Here is a 22500-nt window from a genome sequence, read left to right as displayed (position 1 = left end):
GCCTTGAATGTAAACAGGAAGATCTTGAATTGTATACGGAACTGAACCAAAGTGATGAGGGAGAGATGGCAGGTTGATCAGGCCGAGCGAGAATCCGCCCTCTCCTGGCTGCAGGGTTCCCATGGCGACATGAGTGTGGTGCTGATGCTGCAAGGTGACGCACAGCTCTGGAGTCCAGAGATGATTAAAACAACGACCCAAGTTCCTCTCGTCTGGACAACTGCCGACATATTCTTTTTGAGGGCGTTATCCCTTTACAACCCCACCGTTTCTTTGGCGCTTCGTGTGTGTGTGTGTGTGTGGTGTGTGTATCTGTGGTGTGTGTGTGTCTGCCAGGGTTCAGATGAGCAGTAGAAGTGACAGCTCTGCCCTTCCTCTGTCCTCACAGTCCCAAACCCAGAATCACACTGAGACACCCCCCCCCCACACACACGCACACATCGACGAGCTGACTGTCAAACTCCTGCCTGAGTGTGGGTGTGTGGGTGTGTGTGGGGGGGGTACCCAGCATGGCATCTCCTCCTCAGGAGTCTGTGTGTCTGCCCTTTCTCTCTCTGCGAAGGACTGTTGTCCTGACAACATCTTGCGCAGAACCCAGAGGATTCTGGGTAGGGAGCTGGTTGGGGGAGGTGGTGTTGGGGGAGGTGGTGGTGGGGGAGGTGGTGGTGGGGGAGGTGGTGTTGGGGGAGGTGGTGTTGGGGGAGGTGGTGGTGGGGGAGGTGGTGTTGGGGGAGGTGGTGGTGGGGGAGGTGGTGTTGGGGGATGTGGTGTTGGGGGAGGTGGTGGTGGGGGAGGTGGTGTTGGGGGATGTGGTGTTGGGGGAGGTGGTGGTGGGGGAGGTGGTGTTGGGGGAGGTGGTGGTGGGGGAGGTGGTGTTGGGGGATGTGGTGTTGGGGGAGGTGGTGGTGGGGGAGGTGGTGTTGGGGGAGGTGGTGGTGGGGGAGGTGCTGTTGGGGGAGGTGCCCGCTCTGCCATCTGTCTCTTGGGGCAACCGAGGGTCTCCCTCCTCTCCACCCTGCCCCACCCTGCTCACACACCCTGACCCCCTTTCTGCCCGCTATTGTTCCAGTGTCACAGCTGTGTGTGTGTGTGTGTGTGTGTGTGCACCTCGGGGTGTTTATTCTCTGGATATGATTGTCTCGTGATCCACTTTTGCCAGCTGCACATACAGGAGATTGTACACACTACTAATATACACTACTACATCATGACACACGTCTGTGCTGTGGTCAGACTAAACCACATGGTGTCCTATGATTGAGGCTTATGTCTGTACTAGCATACTATATGGATGTCTGTAGTAACTACCCTACAACATTCCGTATACATTTACATTTAGTCATTTAGCAGACGCTCTCATCCAGAGCGACTTACAGTAAGTACAGGGACATTCCCCGAGGCAAGTAGGGTGAAGTGGCTTGCCCAAGGACACAACGTCATTTTGCACGGCCGGGAATTGAACTGGCAACCTTCTGATTACTAGCCCAATTCCCTAACAGCTCAGCCACCTGACTCCCTCCTGCTACAGTGGAACTGAGTTTGATCCCTGTTAACACTCAAGTTCACACTAACACACATACACACATTCACACACACAGCAGCATATTTGAACCCTGGACGAGGTAGCTTCCTGTTGGCAGCAGTGCGTGTGATGTCATTTCCTGGCTAGAAGGGGTAGCTGGCGTGCATCCTGGGAGTCTGTGTTAGAGGTTGATCTGCTCTGCTTAGTGGACACAAGCCTGACTACGAGTGTCACACACACACACAGTCACCCACACACACACACACACACACACACGTCACTCTCTCACGTACAGAGAAATGAGAAGAGAGGAGCCAACTGTCTGTGCCTGTCACCCCTGTGGGAAGCCGTGTGAGTGTGTGCCTACCTGCATGTGTGTGTGTGTGTTCATGCTTACACTTGTGTGTGTGTGCTTCCCTGTCTGTGCATGTGCAGACCTGCAGCTCTCTCTCTCTGTGTTTACGCGGCGGCCATGACACCCTCTCAGACCGGTGACTGGAGCTGACGGTGTCAACCGGCAAACCCCCCTCCCCTCTCCAACCCCCCCCTCCCTCTCCCCCCTCCCCTCTCCACCCCCCCCTCCCTCAGGAGTCATCCTCCCTTGCCAGGCTGGCCAATCACACCCATCCGCCCCCCAGAGGGTGTCTGAAGGGGAGGGGGAGGGGCTGCTGCTGTCCCGGTGCTCACAGTGTCTCTGGCCTTTAACTACTGTTTCCCTCCGTCTCCACAAGGTGCTCGCACAGGACTAGCCTGGTGTGTGTGTGTGTGTGTGTACGTGGTGTTAGCTGTGTTTGAAAGGGCATGAGAACAGAAAGGAGAGAGGGAGGGTCAGTGGTAGAGGAAGAGAGGGAGGGAGAAAATGAGGTGGGGGGGAGGGAGGGAAAGAGAGAAGGAGAGAGAGAGGACGAGGACTGGATGGAGATATGGATGGATGGAGAGGGAGGGGGAGAGGGATGGAGGGATGGAGAGAGAGAGAGAGAGAGAGACATTGTGTCCACACTCTGATTACCGCTGATCCATGCTGATGACTCTGTTGGCAGATTATCTCGGTTAGCATCAGCCATCTGTTACTGTGTGTGTGTGTGTTTCTATACGCTTGTGTAGTAGTGTGAGTGAGTGCGTGTTTCTGTAAGCTTATGTAGTAGCGTGTGTGTGTTTATGTGCTGTGTATGCGCTTTTGTGTGTGTGAGTGTGTCTGTGTGTGTGTGTGTGTGTGTGTGTGGGGGGGGGGGGGACGAGAACAGAGAGGTGCAGGGGAGGGGAGCACATGGGGCAGTTGGGCTCTTATATAGACACAAACACACACGCACACATGCTGATAATGGCTTAGCACACATTTACAGTATGTAGTCCTAGCATGCTGACTCATACACACACACACACACACATAAATAGAGGAGCTGCTACTTAGCGACTAAGGCTCAGGGTGACACAAAACTGAACACACACACACACACACACTCACTCCTGTGTCAGTAAAGACACACAGTTACTCCTCCCTAAGACATGGAGGTGCAGGGCACACAGGGCACCACCCACTAACAGACATATAGACTGGACATGTATTTCATTATATACACACACACACACCTCCAAGCACAAAGGTCCTTGACTTACAATCAGGCCACACAAACAATTCAAACACCAGCCTCCTCCCCCCCCCCCCCCCCACACACACACACACACACACACACACACACACACAAGGCTCCGTGATGACGCCACTGGCGTGATGAAGGTGACATGTGAAGGATGCGATGGAGGCTGAGCCAGGCTCACAAACACGGAGCTGTTTATAGCACAGGCCCGCTTCCTGTTGGTCGTCCCTGCTGCGCGATGCTCCGCTGGCTGCTAGCTGCGCCGCGTACACACCGTGTGTATGTGGACGTGGCTGCGATACTGGCGCTGTAACACCTATAAATCATCGCCAAGCTATTAGCATAAATTTCTCCCCCTCTTGTTGGCGATGGCGAGAGGGCCCGCTGTTTTAGTTGCGGAGCCTATGCTGATTGGCTGGCGTGCATATCCAAAGTCAAATTAATTTATCCGTTCATGGAGATTATACCGCCTTGCCTTGCGACAGCCACTGTGGCACGTCGTTAATTACCTATAAAATCAGGCTAATTCTGATGCTAAATCCATTTTAATTTCTCATAATTAAGTCTGGATTGGATCCTTAAATACCTTTGCATTCCATTATTGTTTGCAATCATTGTTGTCGCCGTGGCGTTGGGTGGGACATTCCCAGCTCAATCTTTATTACCCTTATTAGATTTAACCGCACTAAGTGATCAGTTTGCGGACGTATTAAAAAGGAGGCGGCTGATTTTTTTCTCCTCTCCTCTTTTCTTTCTCTTTTTTCTTCCCCTCTCTCACTTCCTCTTTCCCTCCCTCCCTCCACTCTCCCTCCCTCCGCTCTCTCTCCTGTCCTCTCTCATCTTGAAAGAGAGGTCCTCTGAGGATGGAGAGATGGAGGGATGAGATGAGATGAGATGAGGGGAGGGTTCTCTTGTGTTTATCACCCCTGCAAGCAAGAATCCATTTTTCCCCCTCTTAAAGGAAATCAATTCTGTCCACGTAGTCACGTTGTGTGCAGATGTTGAGAAATGACAGGAAGGCTTCATACTTTCTCCTTTCTATCCTTCCTTGTTTGTTTCTGTGCTTGTTTGCTTCTGTTTTTACTGCCCCCCACCCTCCTCTCTCTCTCTCTCTCTCTCTCTCTCTCTCTCTCTCTCTCTCTCTCTCTCTCTCTCTCTCTCTCTCTCTCTCTCTCTCTCTCTCTCTCTCTCTCTCTCTCTCTCTCTCTCTCTCTCTCTCTCTCTCTCTCTCTCTCTCTCTCTCTCTCTCTCTCTTCTCTCTCTCTCTCTCTCTCTCTCTCTCTCTCTCTCTCTCTCTCTCTCTCTCTGATGTGTCATTTTGAAATGGTGCTGGATGATGATGTGCTTCACTGACCAGGTGAGACTAAGCTATCCTACTCCTGGGGGAGGGGAGGGGGGGGTAGAGTCAGGTGTATGTTACCAACCAAACCTCTGAAACCGATGCCTTCTCTACGCGACAGCATTTTCAGACTATATGACATTTGTCCACTTTTTGCGAGTGAGAGGAATGTGATCCTCCCTGCGCCTCTGAACAGTCCAGCTGCTCCGCAGGACGTCAAAGATGGCGGCTCTGTGCGTAAACATGACCTTCGACCCCTCCCCCCTCCCCTCAGAGATAAGTAGATCACATGTCTACTTGATTTGCCACAACAGCAGTGTCTGCAGGCCCCGCCTCTCTCCAGACACCTCCCTTTGGTGGATTGCTGCAGTTTTTCTTTTCTTGTCATTCGCACCCCCCCCCCCTCCCCCTCCCTCCCTTCCTCCCTTGTCAGTGTGGCTGCTGGCTAAAGGCTGATACTTGATATTCACTGGATAGCGGCTTTTGTCTCTGAGATTTAATCAGTGCTTCTGCTCCCTCTGCAGAGAAGATAGGGGGATGAGCGGAGAGAGGGAGAGAGGGAGGGAGGAGGGCTGTTTATGTGTAATGACACAATAACAATGCCCACCTGTCACACACAATCTGCAAACTGCACTTTTGAAAGGGATTTTCAGACCAGGATTAGTGTCAGGAAAAGAGATCTAGAGAAGGAGAAAGAGCTGGAGGAATGAGGGAGAGGTGAGAATGTGTGTGAAAGAGAAAGAGAGAGAGAGAGACAGAGAGAGAGAGACAGAGACAGAGAGAGAGAGAGACAGAGAGAGAGAGAGACAGAAAGAGAGAGAAAGACAGAGAGAGAGAGAAAGACAGAGAGAGAGAGACAGAGAGAGAGAGACAGAGAGAGAGAGAGAGAGAGAGACAGAGAGAGACAGACAGAGAGACAGACAGAGAGACAGACAGAGAGACAGACAGAGAGACAGACAGAGAGAGACAGAGAGAGACAGAGAGAAGGAGAATGAGAGGAAGAGACAGAGAGAAAGAAGGAGAAAGAGGGAAGAAAGAGGGAGAGAGAGTGGTGTGTGTTTCGATGGATGGAAGGATAAAGGTGAATTTAGGAAATGGAGAAGAGCCAGTGAATGCTGCTACCTGTTTAGGCCTTTCCATCAGAAGAGCTTGATGGTGGCTGTTAATGCCAGCTTTTGAGCTGATGGCGAATACACAACGTTCCTGCGCTGAAGACGAATAGGTGTCAAAATGCCTCTCAATGCTATCCACAAAAGGCCTGACAGGAATTGTGCAAAGTTATATTTGACAGCTTTGATTTGCCTGTGAACAGCCCTTCTCTGTGGGAGACAGGGTGGTTTTACAGCCAACGTTAAAGTCGCTGTGAATTCTCTTGTAAATCAAAAGGAGCACATACATTTTGTGTGTGTGTGTCTGTGTGTGTGTGTGTGTGTGTTCAAGCACAGGTGTATCCAAGAGAGATCTACATGTAAAAGAAGCTCTGACTAAGTTACACGTACACCTGCATGTTTGTAAACACACTTACCACTCTCCAGCTGTTCTCTCAGCTAAGCTGTGTGTGTGTGTGTGTGTGCTCGTAGCAAGCCCATGTTTAACTGTTTAAACTGCTAAGTCAGTGTGTGTCTCTGAAGCTGTGTGTGCTAACAGGGACCATGACAGGACCATGCTCTCTGCAAAACCCCCCCTCTCTCTCCACAGAGGACAACACTGCCAGCCGCCAGCCAGCGGCCAGCCAGAATAAATAGAAATATTGTTCAGGGGAAGTGAGATGTGAAAGGCAGAGTGGCGGGTGTGTGATGGTGTGTGTGTGTGTGTGATGGTGTGTGTGTGTGTGTGATGGTGTGTGTGTGTGTGATGGTGTGTGTGTGTGTGATGGTGTGTGTGAGAGAGAGAGAGAGAGAGAGGGAGGGTGATTGTCTGTGCGTCCATGCGTGCGTATGTGCGATAGAGAGAGAGGGAAAGAGAAAGTGTGTGTGTGTGTGTGTGTGTGAGTCTTCTTTTCTCCTCCTCTGCTTTAGTAACACTGCTGATTGGATTGTGTTTGACAGATATGGAGTCTAGCGAGCGGCTGGCCTCTCCCGCCCCCTGTCCGGGGCGCGCACCTCCTCCTCCCCTGCCTCCTCCTCCTCCTCCTCCTCCCCGGCCCCTCCCTCCAGGAGCAGTCTGAGGAGCAGCCCCTCCACCCTCAACTCCTCTGGTGAGACTTCCACACACACATACACACACACCAACCCCATTCACACACACCACACTCATTACCAGTTCCTTCTTTAACATTTGTGTTACTTCAACTACCCTCATTCCTCTTTTAAATAACCTGGGAAGTTAATGACACATCAGATGATCTGTTATTATAAAATTCACTCAGGATTCCTGTTTAAAAATTCGGCAGAACGGCTGTGTTACTGCCCCTCACCACAGCAGAACGGCTGTGTTAGTGCCCCTCACCACAGCAGAACGGCTGTGTTACTGCCCCTCACCACAGCAGAACGGCTGTGTTACTGCCCCTCACCACAGCAGAACGGCTGTGTTACTGCCCCTCACCACAGCAGAACGGCTGTGTTACTGCCCCTCACCACAGCAGAACGGCTGTGTTACTGCCCCTCACCACAGCAGAACGGCTGTGTTACTGCCCCTCACCACAGCAAAACGGCTGTGTTACTGCCCCTCACCACAGCAGAACGGCTGTGTTACTGCCCCTCACCACAGCAGAACGGCTGTGTTACTGCCCCTCACCACAGCAGAACGGCTGTGTTACTGCCCCTCACCACAGCAGAACGGCTGTGTTACTGCCCCTCACCACAGCAGAACGGCTGTGTTACTGCCCCTCACCACAGCAAAACGGCTGTGTTACTGCCCCTCACCACAGCAGAACGGCTGTGTTACTGCCCCTCACCACAGCAAAACGGCTGTGTTACTGCCCCTCACCACAGCAGAACGGCTGTGTTACTGCCCCTCACCACAGCAAAACGGCTGTGTTACTGCCCCTCACCACAGCAAAACGGCTGTGTTACTGCCCCTCACCACAGCAAAACGGCTGTGTTACTGCCCCTCACCACAGCAGAACGGCTGTGTTACTGCCCCTCACCACAGCAGAACGGCTGTGTTACTGCCCCTCACCACAGCAGAACGGCTGTGTTACTGCCCCTCACCACAGCAGAACGGCTGTGTTACTGCCCCTCACCACAGCAGAACGGCTGTGTTACTGCCCCTCACCACAGCAGAACGGCTGTGTTACTGCCCCTCACCACAGCAAAACGGCTGTGTTACTGCCCCTCACCACAGCAGAACGGCTGTGTTACTGCCCCTCACCACAGCAGAACGGCTGTGTTACTGCCCCTCACCACAGCAGAACGGCTGTGTTACTGCCCCTCACCACAGCAGAACGGCTGTGTTACTGCCCCTCACCACAGCAGAACGGCTGTGTTACTGCCCCTCACCACAGCAAAACGGCTGTGTTACTGCCCCTCACCACAGCAGAACGGCTGTGTTACTGCCCCTCACCACAGCAAAACGGCTGTGTTACTGCCCCTCACCACAGCAGAACGGCTGTGTTACTGCCCCTCACCACAGCAAAACGGCTGTGTTACTGCCCCTCACCACAGCAAAACGGCTGTGTTACTGCCCCTCACCACAGCAAAACGGCTGTGTTACTGCCCCTCACCACAGCAGAACGGCTGTGTTACTGCCCCTCACCACAGCAGAACGGCTGTGTTACTGCCCCTCACCACAGCAAAACGGCTGTGTTACTGCCCCTCACCACAGCAAAACGGCTGTGTTACTGCCCCTCACCACAGCAAAACGGCTGTGTTACTGCCCCTCACCTCCTCACAGCAGAACAGTGAGCTCCTCTCTCAGAGGCTTCTCTGTGACAGGCTGCAAACCAGACAGTTAAATAGACTCTATTGTGGGAGAATCCTCACACACACACACACACACACTCACTCTCTCACACACACTCGCACACACACACACATCTGCTCCCTAAGTGTCACACAGTATCAGCCCCAAACAGCCATGTCTCTGAAACAGCTCTGAACTAGCAAGCGAAGGCTGACATATCTTTACTGCATGTATGTATATATACACACACACACAGATGTCAGATCACACTGACCAGCATATTTCACACCATGATTGCACTGCTGTTTTTGCTTTCATGATAAGAAAAACCAAAGAAAAAATAAAGGCCCTCCCTCCCTCCCTCCCTCCATTAGAGCATGGTCTACTCATGAATAATACATCCGCTGCACATCCCTGTGTACCATTATGTACGCTCAGATTTTCGAGATAAGCGATTTTGGACTGAGCGTTAAATAAAATGCTGAGAGGCGAGAGAGGTTAGCTGTTAGCTCAGAAGTTTCAGCTCGTCTGTGAGGATCAAGCAGGCTCGCTTCTCCTTCCCGAGACAGCCCTCCACCCTCGTGGAGCCTGACCTCATCATGATATTATTTCATGTGTTCCAGGGTGCTGTGTGTGTGTGCTGGTATTAATTCAAACCAGATATGTTGGGACAACTGAAGTATAGATAGCATGGTGTAGTTAAAACACCATACCACACACAATCACCACTATCCCCCCCCCCCCCACACACACACACACACACCTACACACACTCACTACCCCTCACCCACACACACACACACTTCTAGACACTTCTACACACACTACACAGTCTCCTTCTCCTGGTGAATATACTGTGAGTCTCCAGCCTCCTGTCAAGGTTCTGGGTTAGGGTTAGGTACTGAACCTGCTGGTTAGGGTTAGGTACTGAACCTGCTGGTTAGGGTTAGGTACTGAACCAGACTCCTGCTGGTCGGAAAGGCTACAGAACAACAACGAAGGCTTTCTGTGTGCCGTTGTGAAGGCAGGTGTGTCTGCCTCATCAAAACACACACACACACACACACACCTGCAACTCTGCACACGTGTGTGTTCTCTGGGTGTGCATGAACGTGGGCTCTGGAACACACACAGACACTCCTGTTGTTACATGAAAGAGCTTCAAAGCGTTTAGCTGCACACATTTCCTTGACGGAGGCAGAGAAACAGAAGGTGGAGGCAGAATCTCAAGGTCCTTCACCAGCGGGGCAGGAACGCCTAAGAAGGACGTCTCAGAAAGTCTCTGATGAGCAAAGAGTGTGTGTGTGTGTGTGTGGTGTTGTTTGTCATTGATGAGGATATCACTTTGAAAAAAGAGAGAGAGAGTCATGTAGAGCTGGTGTCTTCTGGGATCAACTCACGGATGCAATTAACTTAAATCTGTCCATGGAAATTTTGATTGACTGCAACAAACAACAAATTAATCCCCCTTTGGCAGCATCCGAACATGGAGACAGGAACCCTGACGATTTTTGGAGGGCGGTGCAGTTTGTCAGCAAAGGGAGGATAGAGAGAGGGAGGGAGAGGAGGAGAGAGGGACAGAGAGAGAGAGAGAGACAGCGAGAGAGAGAGAGAGAGAGAGAGAGGGAGGGAGGGAGGGAAGGAGAGAGGGTATCAGGTAATCCTGTATATCTCTCTCTACTCAGCTCCTCTCTAAATTTTCTGATTTAATTATTCGTCGGCTGGAAGCCGCATTAATATTGAAAAGGCATTTGCAGATGTCAGTTGGTGTCGCTTGGGGAGAGAGAGGAAGGTAAGAGAAGGAGAGAGAGAGAGGGAGGTAGAGAGAGGAAGGTAAGAGGGAGAGAGGGAGAGAGGGGAGAAGAAGAAAATTAGATAAAAAGAGAAGCAGAAAAAGAGAATGAAAGAGAGAAGAGAAAGAAAGACTAGCTTCAGGCAGAACTGTTGGATGCTACTACTGTCGGGGGGTGGAGGGGGGGGGTGGTGGAGGGGGGCGGGTGGAGAGGGGGGGGGTGTATTCCCAGTCATTTATCTCTGTATCCGCTAGCTGACTTTGGCAAGACAAGGTCTTCCATATTCAGAATATTCTAATGAGATTGTGGAGATGTGTGTGGAGATGTGTGTGTGTGTGTGTGTGTGTGTGTGTGTTGTGGTAGAGAAGAAGCCTTGGAACTCAGGAACAAAGAAACTTTGCTGTGGGACAGCAATGTCCAGCCCTGCCTCAGACCCAGCCCTGCCTCGCACCCTGCCCTGCCTCACACCCTGCCTCACACCCTGCCTCACACCCTGCCTCAGACCCTGCCTCATACCCTGCCTCACACCCTGCCTCAGACCCTTCCTCACACCCTTCCTCACACCCTGCCTCACACCCTGCCTCAGACCCAGCCCTTCCTCACACCCTGCCTCACACCCTGCCTCACACCCTGCCTCAGACCCAGCCCTGCCTCGCACCCTGCCTCACACCCTGCCCTTCCTCACACCCTTCCTCACACCCTGCCTCACACCCTGCCTCACACCCTGCCATGCCTCAGACCCTGCCTCAGACCCAGCCCTGCCTCACACCCTGCCTCAGACCCAGCCCTGCCTCGCACCCTGCCTCGAACCCTGCCTCACACCCTGTCTCGCACCCTGCCTCAGACCCTGCCTCAGACCCAGCCCTGCCTCGCACCCTGCCTCACACCCTGCCCTTCCTCACACCCTTCCTCACACCCTGCCTCACACCCTGCCTCACACCCTGCCATGCCTCAGACCCTGCCTCAGACCCAGCCCTGCCTCACACCCTGCCCTGCCTCACACCCTGCCTCACACCCTTCCTCACACCCTGCCTCACACCCTGCCTCACACCCTGCCTCATACCCTGCCTCACACCCTGCCTCAGACCCTTCCTCACACCCTGCCTCACACCCTGCCTCACACCCTTCCTCACACCCTGCCTCACACCCTGCCTCACACCCTGCCTCAGACCCTTCCTCACACCCTGCCTCACACCCTTCCTCACACCCTGCCTCACACCCTTCCTCACACCCTGCCTCACACCCTGCCTCAGACCCTTCCTCACACCCTGCCTCACACCCTGCCTCAGACCCTTCCTCACACCCTGCCTCACACCCTGCCTCACACCCTGCCTCAGACCCTTCCTCACACCCTGCCTCATACCCTGCCTCACACCCTGCCTCAGACCCTGCCTCAGACCCTTCCTCACACCCTGCCTCACACCCTGCCTCACACCCTGCCTCAGACCCAGCCCTGCCTCATGAAAACAGACATAATTTTACTTGGCTCATGAACTCATGAAGAAAGAGAGATTGTTTGCTTAGCGTCACATAGACAAGTTGAACTAGTAGCACGATTGTGTTTTTGTTGAACTCTCAGTTTGTTAGAAGACATTGTTTAGTTTCAGAGCCACTCTGTGCTGGGCTGATGTCGTCACCAACACAACAAAGTCTGTGACCTTTCTGACCTTTCTCCTTTAGCTGTTCTAGGGTCCCAGCCCTCTCTCTCCTTCTCTCCTCTCTCTCTCCTGCTCTTTCTCCCTCTCTGTCTCTCCTTGTCTGTCTCGCTCCTACCCTTCCTCTGTCTCTCTCTCACTCACTCACTCACTCACTCACTCACTCACTCACTCACTCACTCACACTCACTCTCACTCTCTCCCCTCTCTCACTCACTCACTCTCACTCTCTCCCCTCTCTCTCTTTCTCTCTCTCTCTCCCTCTCTCTCTCTCCCTCTCTCTCTCCTTCCATCTCCACCAGTCCCTCTCACCTTCTCAGAGAAGGAAATTGAATTTGCATGAAATATGCTCTGACCAAATTGCTTCTGACTCTGTGAGGAGACAATACGCAGCAGTCCCCGCTGCCGTGGAAACATCCCCGCTGCCGTGGTAACGTACCCCTGCCAGGAGTGAGGGTGTGGTGGAGAAGTCCTGGTCACCATGACAATGGTCCAGGTGTCTCTGAGCTGCACATGCTCAAATTGAACTCTAAAATGGCACAAAGACATTTAGATTTTGTTTTGTGAAGTAGTTGGTTTATATTCCTTCAGTACCGCTGTCTCTCTAGACAGCTGTGTCTGGGGTGCTGTGTCTGGGGTGCTGTGTCTGGGGTGCTGTGTCTGGGGTGCTGTGTCTGGACTGCTGTGTCTGGACAGCTGTGTCTGGGGTGCTGTGTCTGGGGTGCTGTGTCTGGGGTGCTGTGTCTGGGGTGCTGTGTCTGGGGTGCTTTCTGCCTTGCTGGAACTCTCTCACATCAGCAGAGGATTGTGTTCAGGGGGGATTCTGACCTGCAACCTCTTGATCTGCAGTCAGATACTCTAACCACTGAGCTGCACCACTCAAGCACTGTACCTCCCAGGTTCTTTGTATAGATGATGTCATGGTAACAGGAAGTTCAGATCAGACGCCACATCTGTCCATGAAACCCAGTTACAGCACATCAAACAAACCATTACTCATCAGATAACAGGATTTCTATTCAGATTGGATTCCAGCGGGACGCGTCTCTCTCACTCCTTTGTGTTAACCCACAGCGCCATGTTTAGTCTCTCCCCTTGGAGACATATTTAGCCCCTCCCCTCATATTTAGCCCCTCCCCTTACAGCATTCCTCGTCGAGTATTTACTCAAACGAGTGTAATCCTGTCAGGCTTCCATCCAGGGGACTCTTTGTCCTGTAGGCTTCCTGCTGTCTTCTAGAATGTGCCTAAAACATCATCTCACTAAGCACAACATCTGTCCTAACAGGCGTGAGGACAGGTATGGCTGTTAAACTTTAACATACATGAGAGATAAATATTAGAGAGTGTTGAGGAAGTGTGAAGACAGAGCCTGTGTTTGAACCCCATTAGCTTATAATACAAGCATTGAACAAGACACGCACCCCCTCCCCCACAACTACCAATTCTACATTTAGACAAACACTTTCATATTAATACTACATGGAATAACAATTCTCCCTTTCTCCCTTTCTCCCTTTCTCCCTTTCTCCCTTTCTCCCTTTCTCCCTTTCTCCCTTTCTCCCTTTCTCCCTTTCTCCCTTTCTCCCTTTCTCCCTTTCTCCCTTTCTCCCTTTCTCCCTCCCTCCCTCCCTCCCTCCCTCCCTCCCTCCCTCCCTCCCTCCCTCCCTCCCTCCCTCCCTCCCTCCCTCCCTCCCTCCCTCCCTCCCTCCCTCCCTCCCTCCCTCCCTCCCTCCCTCCCTCCCTCCCTCCAGGTCGTCTGTATGGGGCAGGGAGTGACCAGCCCTTCCTGGGCTCTGCGTTAAGTGCCTTCCCCCTGGTACCCCACCCAGCCTTCAGCAGCCTGTATGCTGCTGGTCCTGCGGGGAGGCCAGAGTTTGGAGGCCTGGGCTCGCTAGGCCTGTCGGCTGCCCTGGCCGCTCACCCCCAGCTGGGGGCGCTGTCAGGTGAGCCTGGGGCCTGCAGTTGGCGCTAGACAGGGGTGAAACTGTTACAGCGATGACCCTGGTGGTGTGTGTGTTGTGTTACTGATCTCTCTCCTCTCCCCCCGTCTCTCTCCTCTCTCCCCCCGTCTCTCTCCAGAGTGGTGGAGGGCAGCTGAGGCTCATAGTCGAGGCGCTGCAGCTGCCTTCCTGCCCCCCTTCCTAGGCCTGCCCCCCCTCTTCTCCCACCTCCAACACAGCCACGCCCCCAGCCACGCCCCCAGCCCCCCCCAACCCCGGACCCCCAGCAGGAACGGACGCAAGCCTCCCAAAGGTACACACACCTGTGATGCTCACACAACAAGGTTGTGTTCTCTGTGTGTGTGTGTGTGTGTGTGTGTGTGTGTGTGTGTGTGTGTGTGTGTGTAAGGGGGAGCTGAATTCTTATGAGACGCTAAAAGCCTTATATTTTTTGCCCTCTGAACTCGTAGGTGATGTAAATGAATTAATCTTTTGTGTTAGCAGGTGCTGGATCTTTCATGGAAATAAGACACTGGCTCACTCCTCCCCTCTCTCTCTCTCTCTCTGCCTATCTCTCTCTCTCTGCCTCCCTCTCTCTCTCTCTCTCTCTCTCTCTCTCTCTCTCTCTCTCTCTGTCTCTCTCTCTCTCTCTCTCTCTCTCTCTCTCTCTCTCTCTCTCTCTCTCTCTCTCCTGTCTGCTTTTTTACCATGAGAGATTTTAATGACTTTCAGACTCATCTTTTAAATATGTCAACACTTCTCTATTCGTCATCCCCACCCCTCTCCTCCCTCTCCTCTCCTCTCCTCTCCTACCTCTCCTACCTCTCCCTCTCCTCCCTTGGCACGCTCTCTTTTTTTCTGGTTCCCCCTACCCCCTACCCCTAATCTCCTTTTTCTCTTTCAACAAGATATCTTTTAATTTATCTTTTATTATGCAAACCACTTGTGTTGCACCCATACCACCCGCTGCATGTTTGATGAGATGTTGTACACACACAACACACACACCCAGCTCTCTAAATACACACACACATCTGTGTAAATCCGTGTTGTTGCCTGGCTCTAACCTGGCGTTGGTCCCTCTATGATGCTGCTCCACCCCACTGCTCAGCTCCGATCCAATCACATGCTGCGTCTAACCCGGTCAATCCCACGCTTGCGTTTCTTCCAGGGGTGAACGGAGCGCTGAACGGAAGTGGGGTCTCCCCCCAGGGGGTCTACTCTGCGTCCCCCGCCTCGGTGGCCCCCCTGCTCACTAAAGGCCCCGCCCCCCTCAGGGCCCCCCCCAGGAGCCCCCCAGCAGAGGCACAGCAGGAGAAACAGACGATGCAGACTAATGACAAGGTCTGTGTTCATGTCCAAGAGAGAGGGAGGGAGGGAGGGAGGGAGGGAGGGAGGGGGAGAGAGAGAGGGAGGGAGGGGAGAGAGAGAGAGAGAGAGAGAGAGAGAGAGAGAGAGAGAGAGAGAGAGAGAGAGAGAGAGAGAGAGAGAGAGAGAGAGAGAGAGAGAGAGAGAGAGAGAGAGAGGGAGGGAGGGAGGGAGGGAGGGAGGGAGGGAGGGAGGGAGGGAGGGAGGGAGGGAGGGAGGGAGGGAGGGAGGGAGACTTGTTTATGTTGTTATCAGTGACATCACCACACCTCATGTCATGCATTACGTAATGTAATTTCTCTCACCCAATCCAGAAGCCTTCTAAGAAGCAGGGTGATGCCCCCGGGATCAGTGACAGCGAATCAGGGACGTCGTCGGACGTCTCCAGCGACGGCGCTCTGAGCAGCGACCTTGAGGACGATGATGACGATGATGATGAGGATGATGACGAGAAGCAGAGCTCAGACTCAGAGAAGGAGAGACGGACGAAGAGGAAGATGAAGGTAGGAGGCCTTCACCATATCCTGTGTGTCTGACTCTGGTGCTCCGTGCTGACGAGGGGTTGCCCTCATGTCTCTCCCCCAGATCGCTGCTCCAACCGTGGGGACAGGCAAGACCGACAGGCTCCTGTCTGGAGGGGACTTGGTGGAGGCCTGGAGCCTGAAACACAGGGTTCCCTCCGAGCCCCCTGGTCTGGCCCCCCTGGCCGGGTCCCCCTCCCCCCTAGCCCCCCAGACCTCCCCCCTAGCCCCCCAGACCTCCCCCCTGGCCCTCCACGCCCCCCTCCCCAGACCAGAGGGCCTCAGTGTGATCCAGTCTACTGGGCTGGCCACCAGCTCCAAACCCCTGGCCTTACTCACCCACCCACGAAGCGATCCCTGCCCCTCCTTCTCCACCGCCTCCCCCATCGCCCTCACCACCCACCCCAGGCCCGCCTCCCCCAATCCCCCCAGGCTCCTCCCCTCCTCCCCCCAGCACCAGCCCCTCTCCCTCTGCTCCTCCCCCAAACCCCTCTCTGTCCCCTCCCCACCCCGCCACGCGCTGCCCCCCCCCATCTCCCCTAGGCCTCTCCCCCTCGCCTCGCCCCCCAAGTCCTCGCCCCACACAGCGCCCGGCAGCGTCAAGGCCCACAAGAGGAAGCTTCTGGAAGGCTCTCTCAATCGCATCAATGAGTTCAGGATGAAGCAGGTGAGTCAGGCAGAAGGACGTTTTCACGTTTTCATTCAGCCCATACTTTTATCCAAAGAGACGTTTGAAGAGGTAAAGAGAGAGGGAATGAGAGAGAGAGAGAGAGAGAGAGAGAGAGAGAGAGAGAGAGAGAGGGGGGAAAATACATTCAGACAGTAAGAGCGCACCTTTTCTGTCCCAGCAGATCTGGTAACTGGGGTGGATTTCTGATTGGTTTCCTAACCAACCAATCCAGATGCAGCAGTCTGGCCATGGCTCAGATGAGCACCTGTTTCAGGTCTCTGTGCAGCTGTTAGGGCGTTACCACATCAACAGACAGAGGTGCAACCCAGCACAGGCAGTCTCACTCCAGTATTAAACACACACGGGGGAAGAGAGGAGCGGTGAGAAGGAAAATACGCCATTAACGCTACATATATGAGACAGGATATCCATATTAATGACTTCCTGTTCCTCAGAACAGGAAGTGAAGCCTGAGACAGAGAGAGAGATTGCTGTGCTGAAGTCTATACACAGTGTCATTCAGTCTCGATGGCACAGTTTAGCAGCATATTGTGGCAGAGTCGGGCCATGTGGATGGCCTGGATAACAAGCACTTCTTTCCCACAATGCATTGCCCCAAGCTGCAAAAACCACTCTGCATAAGAACGTGGTAAACTGACGTCCAGGATGTGAGGGAGGGGATGTAGAGAGGAGACTGTAGATCCTGCCCTTCGTAATAAGCGTTAGCTAAAGGTAACAAGACTTTAGCAAGTGGAAGCTTCAGAGAAGCAGCTGGACAAGCAGAAACATTCAACAAATATTTACCCAATTTGATTGTATTTTCACTGCTGATTCCAGTGAACGCAGGTATTCTGAGAAGAGAAAGTCTACTTTTACCCACTCTCTCTCTTTCTAGAGCACGCTGGGAGAGCTGTTAGAGTAACCAAATGTGATTTTTTTTTTTTATTCCTCTAGTGGTTCAAATGCTGTAACTGCATTACATGGTCTGTGAAATGGATTTGTTTCACATGGAATCCCATCTAGTTGAATGTAGAGCAACCCTGCTAGCCGTGTCCCTTCCTCAGCCCAGGGACAAGCTAACGCTGGTTAAAACAGATGCACCTTCGCTAAGTGTTGTGAGGAGCACAAGGCAGTGATGAACTATTTAAAGACTCATGCTGTCTTGGCTCCACGTCCGACTGGTTTCCATGGAGGAATCTCAGTGTGTCCTGGGATTGGCTGAGACAAGGGAACTGGGAGAAGCACGTTGCATTGAGCCTCGTCACCTGCTCACACAATCAACACAGATACACTCTGACAGCCAGTGTAATTATGCTGCATTTCCTTTCTTTTCTCTCCCTCCCTCCCTCCCTCCCTCCTTCTTTCCCTCCCTCCCTCCCTCCCTCCCTCCCTCCCTCCCTCCCTCCCTCCCTCCCTCCCTCCCTCCCTCCCTCCCTCCCTCCCTCCCTCCCTCCCTCCCTCCCTGTCTCCCTCCCTCCCTCCCTCCCTCCCTGTCTCCCTCCCTGTCTCCCTCCCTCTCCCTGTCTCCCTCCCTCCCTCTCTCCCTCTCTCTCCCTCTCTCCCTCTCTCCCTCTCTCCCTCTCTCTCCCGCTCTCCCTCTCTCCCTCTCTCTCCCTCTCTCTCCCTCTCCCTCCTCCCTCTCCCTCTCTCCCTCTCCCTCTCCCTCTCCCTCTCCCTCTCCCTCTCCCTCTCCCTCTCCCTCTCCCTCTCCCTCTCCCTCTCCCTCTTCCCTCCCTGTCTCCCTCCTCCCTCTCCCTGTCTCCCTCCTCCCTCTCCCTGTCTCCCTCTCTCCCTCTCTCTCCCTCTCTCCCTCTCTCTCCCTCTCTCTCCCTCTCTCTCCCTCTCCCTCTCTCCCTCTCTCCCCTCTCCCTCTCCCTCTCCCTCTCCCTCTTCCCTCTCCCTGTCTCCCTCCTCCCTCTCCCTGTCTCCCTCCCTCCTCCCTCTCCGTCTCTCCCTCCCTCCTCCCTCTCCGTCCCTCCCTCCCTCCCTCTCCCTCCCTTTCTCCCTCTCTCCCTCTCTCCCTCTCTCCCTCTCTCCCTCTCTCCCTCCCTCCCTCTCTCCCTCCCTCCCTCCCTCCCTCTCTCTCTCTCTCTCTCTCTCTCTCTCTCTCTCTCTCTCTCTCTCTCTCTCTCTCTCTTCCCTCTTCCCTCTTCCCTCTTCCCTCTTCCCTCTTCCCTCTCCCTGTCTCCAGTCTCTCCTCCCTCAGGGCCCGTCCTTTATGGCAGAGCCCATGCAGCAGCAGGGGGTGTCCCAGAAGCCCTCCAAGAGAACCTCCCCCCCAAGCTGCCCCCTGCCCCCCCAGGCCTCCAGAACAACCACTCCAACCTCTTCCTGTCCAACGCTCTGCTGGGGCTGGTGGCTCCGCACCACGGCTCCCAGACGCCTCCCAATGGAGTCATCCACAGCCCCTCTCAGGACACCCCACTGGCCCTCATCACCAAACCTCGGAAGGACCCGGGGGAGGAGGGGGGCAGGGGGGATAGCCACGGGGCCGCCCTGGCGCTGCCCGTTAACCTGAGCACCGGGGCCAGCCGGAGACAGGGGCCCGGGGGGGCAGCCTCCACTACCTCAGCCCCGGCCGGGGGCCGCCCCAGGAAGAGCAGGACCCCCAAGGGGCTGGGGGCAGGGGCCGGGCCGGGGGCAGGGCAGGGGTCAGGGACAGGGGCAGGGCTGGGGTCAAGCCTGGGGTCAGGCCTGGGGTCAGGGCTGAGTCTGGGTCAAGTCAACCCAATAGCAGCCTGGAAAGACTTTTCCCAGAATCACCTGGTGCAGTCGCTGGTGGATCTGTTCCGTGGCAGTGAGGCAGCGATGGCCGTGCCTGGAGCCGGTCTCCCTGGAGCCGGTCTCCCTGGCAACAAGGACTCAGATGACTCGGCCGAGGATGATGATGATGATGATGATGATGATGAGCTGGAGGATGCAGACGACTCGGATGACAGTCTGTCAGGTGGGTCTGAACTCTGCAGTAGCACAGTAATAACACAGTATGGCCTGTCAGGTGGGTCTGAACACAGTTATAACACAGTACAGTCTGTCAAGTGGGTATGAACTAGGGTTGGGCGATATATGACAAAATATCTCGATATTGTCAAAATGTTTACGATATGCAATATATATCTCAATGTTTGCATTTGCATGTAATAAAAAAACATGATTTTCTTTTGCCCCATTAGAAAACAACAAAAACAATTTAGATAGAACAGCTATTATTACAAGTACAAAATGTGCAGTGCAAATTTAAGCAGTTGTCATAACATGGTACTTGCAGTTTAAATAAATGGACCTCACATGGAACAATTCATGCAGAGGTCCTTATGTGACAGGACAATAAGAGCAGAAGAGAGTGCCTGTGAGAGTGCAATTTTCAGTTGTGCACATGCTCTTTGTGAGCATGTGCACAAACGGTGTGTGTGTGTGTCTGTGTGTGTGTGTGTGTGTGTGTGTAAACACGGAGACAGTGATCTTAAAACACAAGCAACACAAGGACCAGAAAAAAAAAAAAAAAAAAAACGATATTCACGATATTTTCTAATTTTACATCGTCATCAAAATTATCGCTAATATTCGATATATCGCCCAGTTATAGCCTGAACTTTGCAGTAATAACACTGTAAAAACACTGTAATAAGCTGCAATTGTACAAAAACACATTTAGAAGCTGAATTCAGGAAAATAACAGAAAACATAATTTTGAACAGAGATTAATTTGGGTTTCTGAATATTCCATATTCTAACTCCTGTCACTCTGCCAACCACCTCAGAGTCGGACACCAACTCAGACAGCGACGCGTCCGTGAGCAAGCTGAAGCAGGAGAAGCCCCCCTCCTCCAAGAAGGACAAGACGCCCAGGACACCCAAGCCCCCGACCACCTCCACAGCCCCCAGCAACCACACCCCCTCCAGCTGCTCTCCACTCGACCTGCAGCTCATCAGGACGCCCCCCTTCTTGACCAGCTCCAGTGCCTTGGCCTATCACAGCTCCCCCTCCTCCTCCTCCTACTCGCTGGCCACTCCCCCAGGTAACCCCGCCCTCCTCCCATCCTCCTGCCTCCCGTTCAGCCACAGGACCACCCTGCACTCATCTCCTCATGTTTCCACACTACAGCACTGACAGGTCATTTTCGTAACCAACCCATCTCAGTGGGGGTGGCCTTTAAAGGTCAAACCAGCGCGTCCCTCTCCGAAACGTCCTCTCCGTGCTGTAGAGACAGAGGGAGTGCGCGGGGTGTTTCAGTACTGACAAGATGTCTGTCCTTGAGTCACTGAGATTGTGCTGTCATCCTCAGATGCCGGGGTAGAGAAGGGGGTGGGGTGGTATTTTTAGTCAGGCAGGAAGGGAGACGGTGTTGGCTTAACCAGAGCCCTGGGGTCCTGTCGGGGCATGTCCTTCAGCTTAAGAGACAACTTGTTTGGCAGTGTGACTCCGGCTGCTTGCCTTACCCTTAGTGCCACCAGATTACCCAGCTCATCCTGAACAGGATGCTCAGTGTAAAATGGAGCCAGGAATCTTCCAGAAGTCAGTCCAACATTAAACCTAATACTCCACACTTCAGTGATTTCTTTTGTGTTTCCTTCAAAGTCATATCCAGGGAGCTCGATTTGTGTTTTGTTATTGCGTCTTGAGGAAGGTTAAAACTCCGTAGTTTCCTATTTAGTCGGTCTTCTGAGAGAGAGCTTTGGTGTGGGGGTTGTTTGTTCCCGTCTAAATGAAGTACAGGAAGATATGTTGGGTTTGAAGCCCTGCATGCTCCTGAACCATCACAAACCCTGTGCTGTCAGTAGGACGGGCCGTGAAGGAGAGGAGACGCCAGGGAAACACACCAGGGAGAGGTTGATGTTGGACTAGAGATCAAGAGTCATTAATGAGAGGGGTGTCAGTGTGTGTTTGGTTTGATTAACCAACGTTGATCCAAGAATGAAAAAACATAAATAAAAACCTTTGAGTCGATTCATGACTCAATACTAGTAGACTTGTTAAGCTAAAACCAGACTGATGGATCTCTCTCTCTCTCTCTCTCTCTCTCTCTCTCTCTCTCTCTCTCTCTCTATGTCTCTCTCTCTGTCTATGTCTCTCTCCCCCTCTCTCTATATATGTCTCTCTCCCCCTCTCTCTATATATGTCTCTCTCTCTCTCTCCAGGCTCGGTGAAGAGAAAGCGGGTAGTGGATGAGAAAGAGCTGATGATTCCTCTGGAGTTTGGGTACGTACTGTATTAACCAAACACACATCATCAAAACCACAACAGCAGTCTGGGGAGCTGCTCCGTCATTCAATCTCTTCCCTCCCCCCTCCTCCCTCCCCCCTCCTCCCTCCCTCGCAGGTGGCAGAGGGAAACGAGGATCAAGACAGTTGGTGGGCGTCCTCAGGGTGACGTAGCATACTACACCCCCTGTGGCAAGAAGCTGCGCCAGTACCCCGACGTAGTGAAGGTACCTCCTCCCTCTACCTCTCCTCCCTCTACCTCTCCTCCCTCCACCTCTCCTCCCTCCTCCCTCCACCTCTCCTCCGTCCTCCTCCCTCCACCTCTCCTCCCTCCTCCTCCCTCCAAATCTCCTCCCTCCCTCCCTCCTCCCTCCACCTCTCCTCCCTCCACCTCTCCTCCCTCCTCCCTCCACCCCTCCATCTCTCCTCCCTCCTCCTCCCTCCACCTCTCCTCCCTCCTCCCTCCTCCTCCCTCCACCTCTCCTCCCCCCTGCTCCCTCCATCTCTCCTCCCTCCACCTCTCCTCCCTCCCCCCTCCCTCCTCCTCCCTCCACCTCTCCTCCCTCCTCCTCCCTCCATCTCTCCTCCCTCCACCTCTCCTCCCTCCTCCTCCCTCCATCTCTCCTCCTTCCACCTCTCCTCCCTCCTCCTCCCTCCATCTCTCCTCCCTCCTTCCCTCAGACCCCTCTCAGCTAGCAGCACCTAGCCTCAGTGCCTTTCACTAGCTGCGACCCTGACCAGAGAGCCACATCCTGTTTACTTCCTGTAACCCCCCCCATGCTCCCTAGCAGCTTCCTTTCCCTGCCTTGAAGATGGCTGACCAGTAGAAACAGTTGATCGGGGAGAACAGCTCTGGTCCTCGCAGGTTTTACCATCCTGCAGGCTAGCGACACGTTTCCCACAGAGTTTAAAATGTGTGGTAAAATATGAGAAAAGGTGTTGGGTTGAGCGTTGGGGAGAGCGGAGAGAGGAGAGAGGAGGGGGAAGGGGGAGAGGGAGAGAGAAGAGAGGGGAGAGGAGGGGGAAAGAGGGAGAGAGGGAGAGGGG

The 22500-nt window shown here is 53.7% G+C and overlaps 1 pseudogene across 1 annotated transcript in view; it reads left to right on the top strand.

Annotated features, from left to right (window-relative positions):
- LOC146260619 (bromodomain adjacent to zinc finger domain protein 2B-like) overlaps positions 1-22500 on the top strand; it is a 74199-nt pseudogene that overhangs the window by 32374 nt on the left and 19325 nt on the right. The window contains exons 3-12 of the transcript XR_014724816.1: positions 6508-6656; positions 13504-13695; positions 13832-14005; positions 14864-15036; positions 15375-15563; positions 15646-16248; positions 18443-19198; positions 20013-20270; positions 21391-21451; positions 21572-21680. The product of XR_014724816.1 is annotated as a bromodomain adjacent to zinc finger domain protein 2B-like (transcript). The remainder of the gene's footprint in view (positions 1-6507; positions 6657-13503; positions 13696-13831; positions 14006-14863; positions 15037-15374; positions 15564-15645; positions 16249-18442; positions 19199-20012; positions 20271-21390; positions 21452-21571; positions 21681-22500) is intronic.

This window comes from Hypomesus nipponensis, chromosome 12 (assembly GCF_054491055.1).
Source record: "Hypomesus nipponensis isolate SF chromosome 12, ASM5449105v1, whole genome shotgun sequence".
Taxonomy (NCBI): Eukaryota; Metazoa; Chordata; class Actinopteri; order Osmeriformes; family Osmeridae; genus Hypomesus; species Hypomesus nipponensis.
The sequence above is the reverse complement of the archived record's forward strand: the minus strand, read 5'-3'. Positions and strand labels throughout refer to the sequence as shown.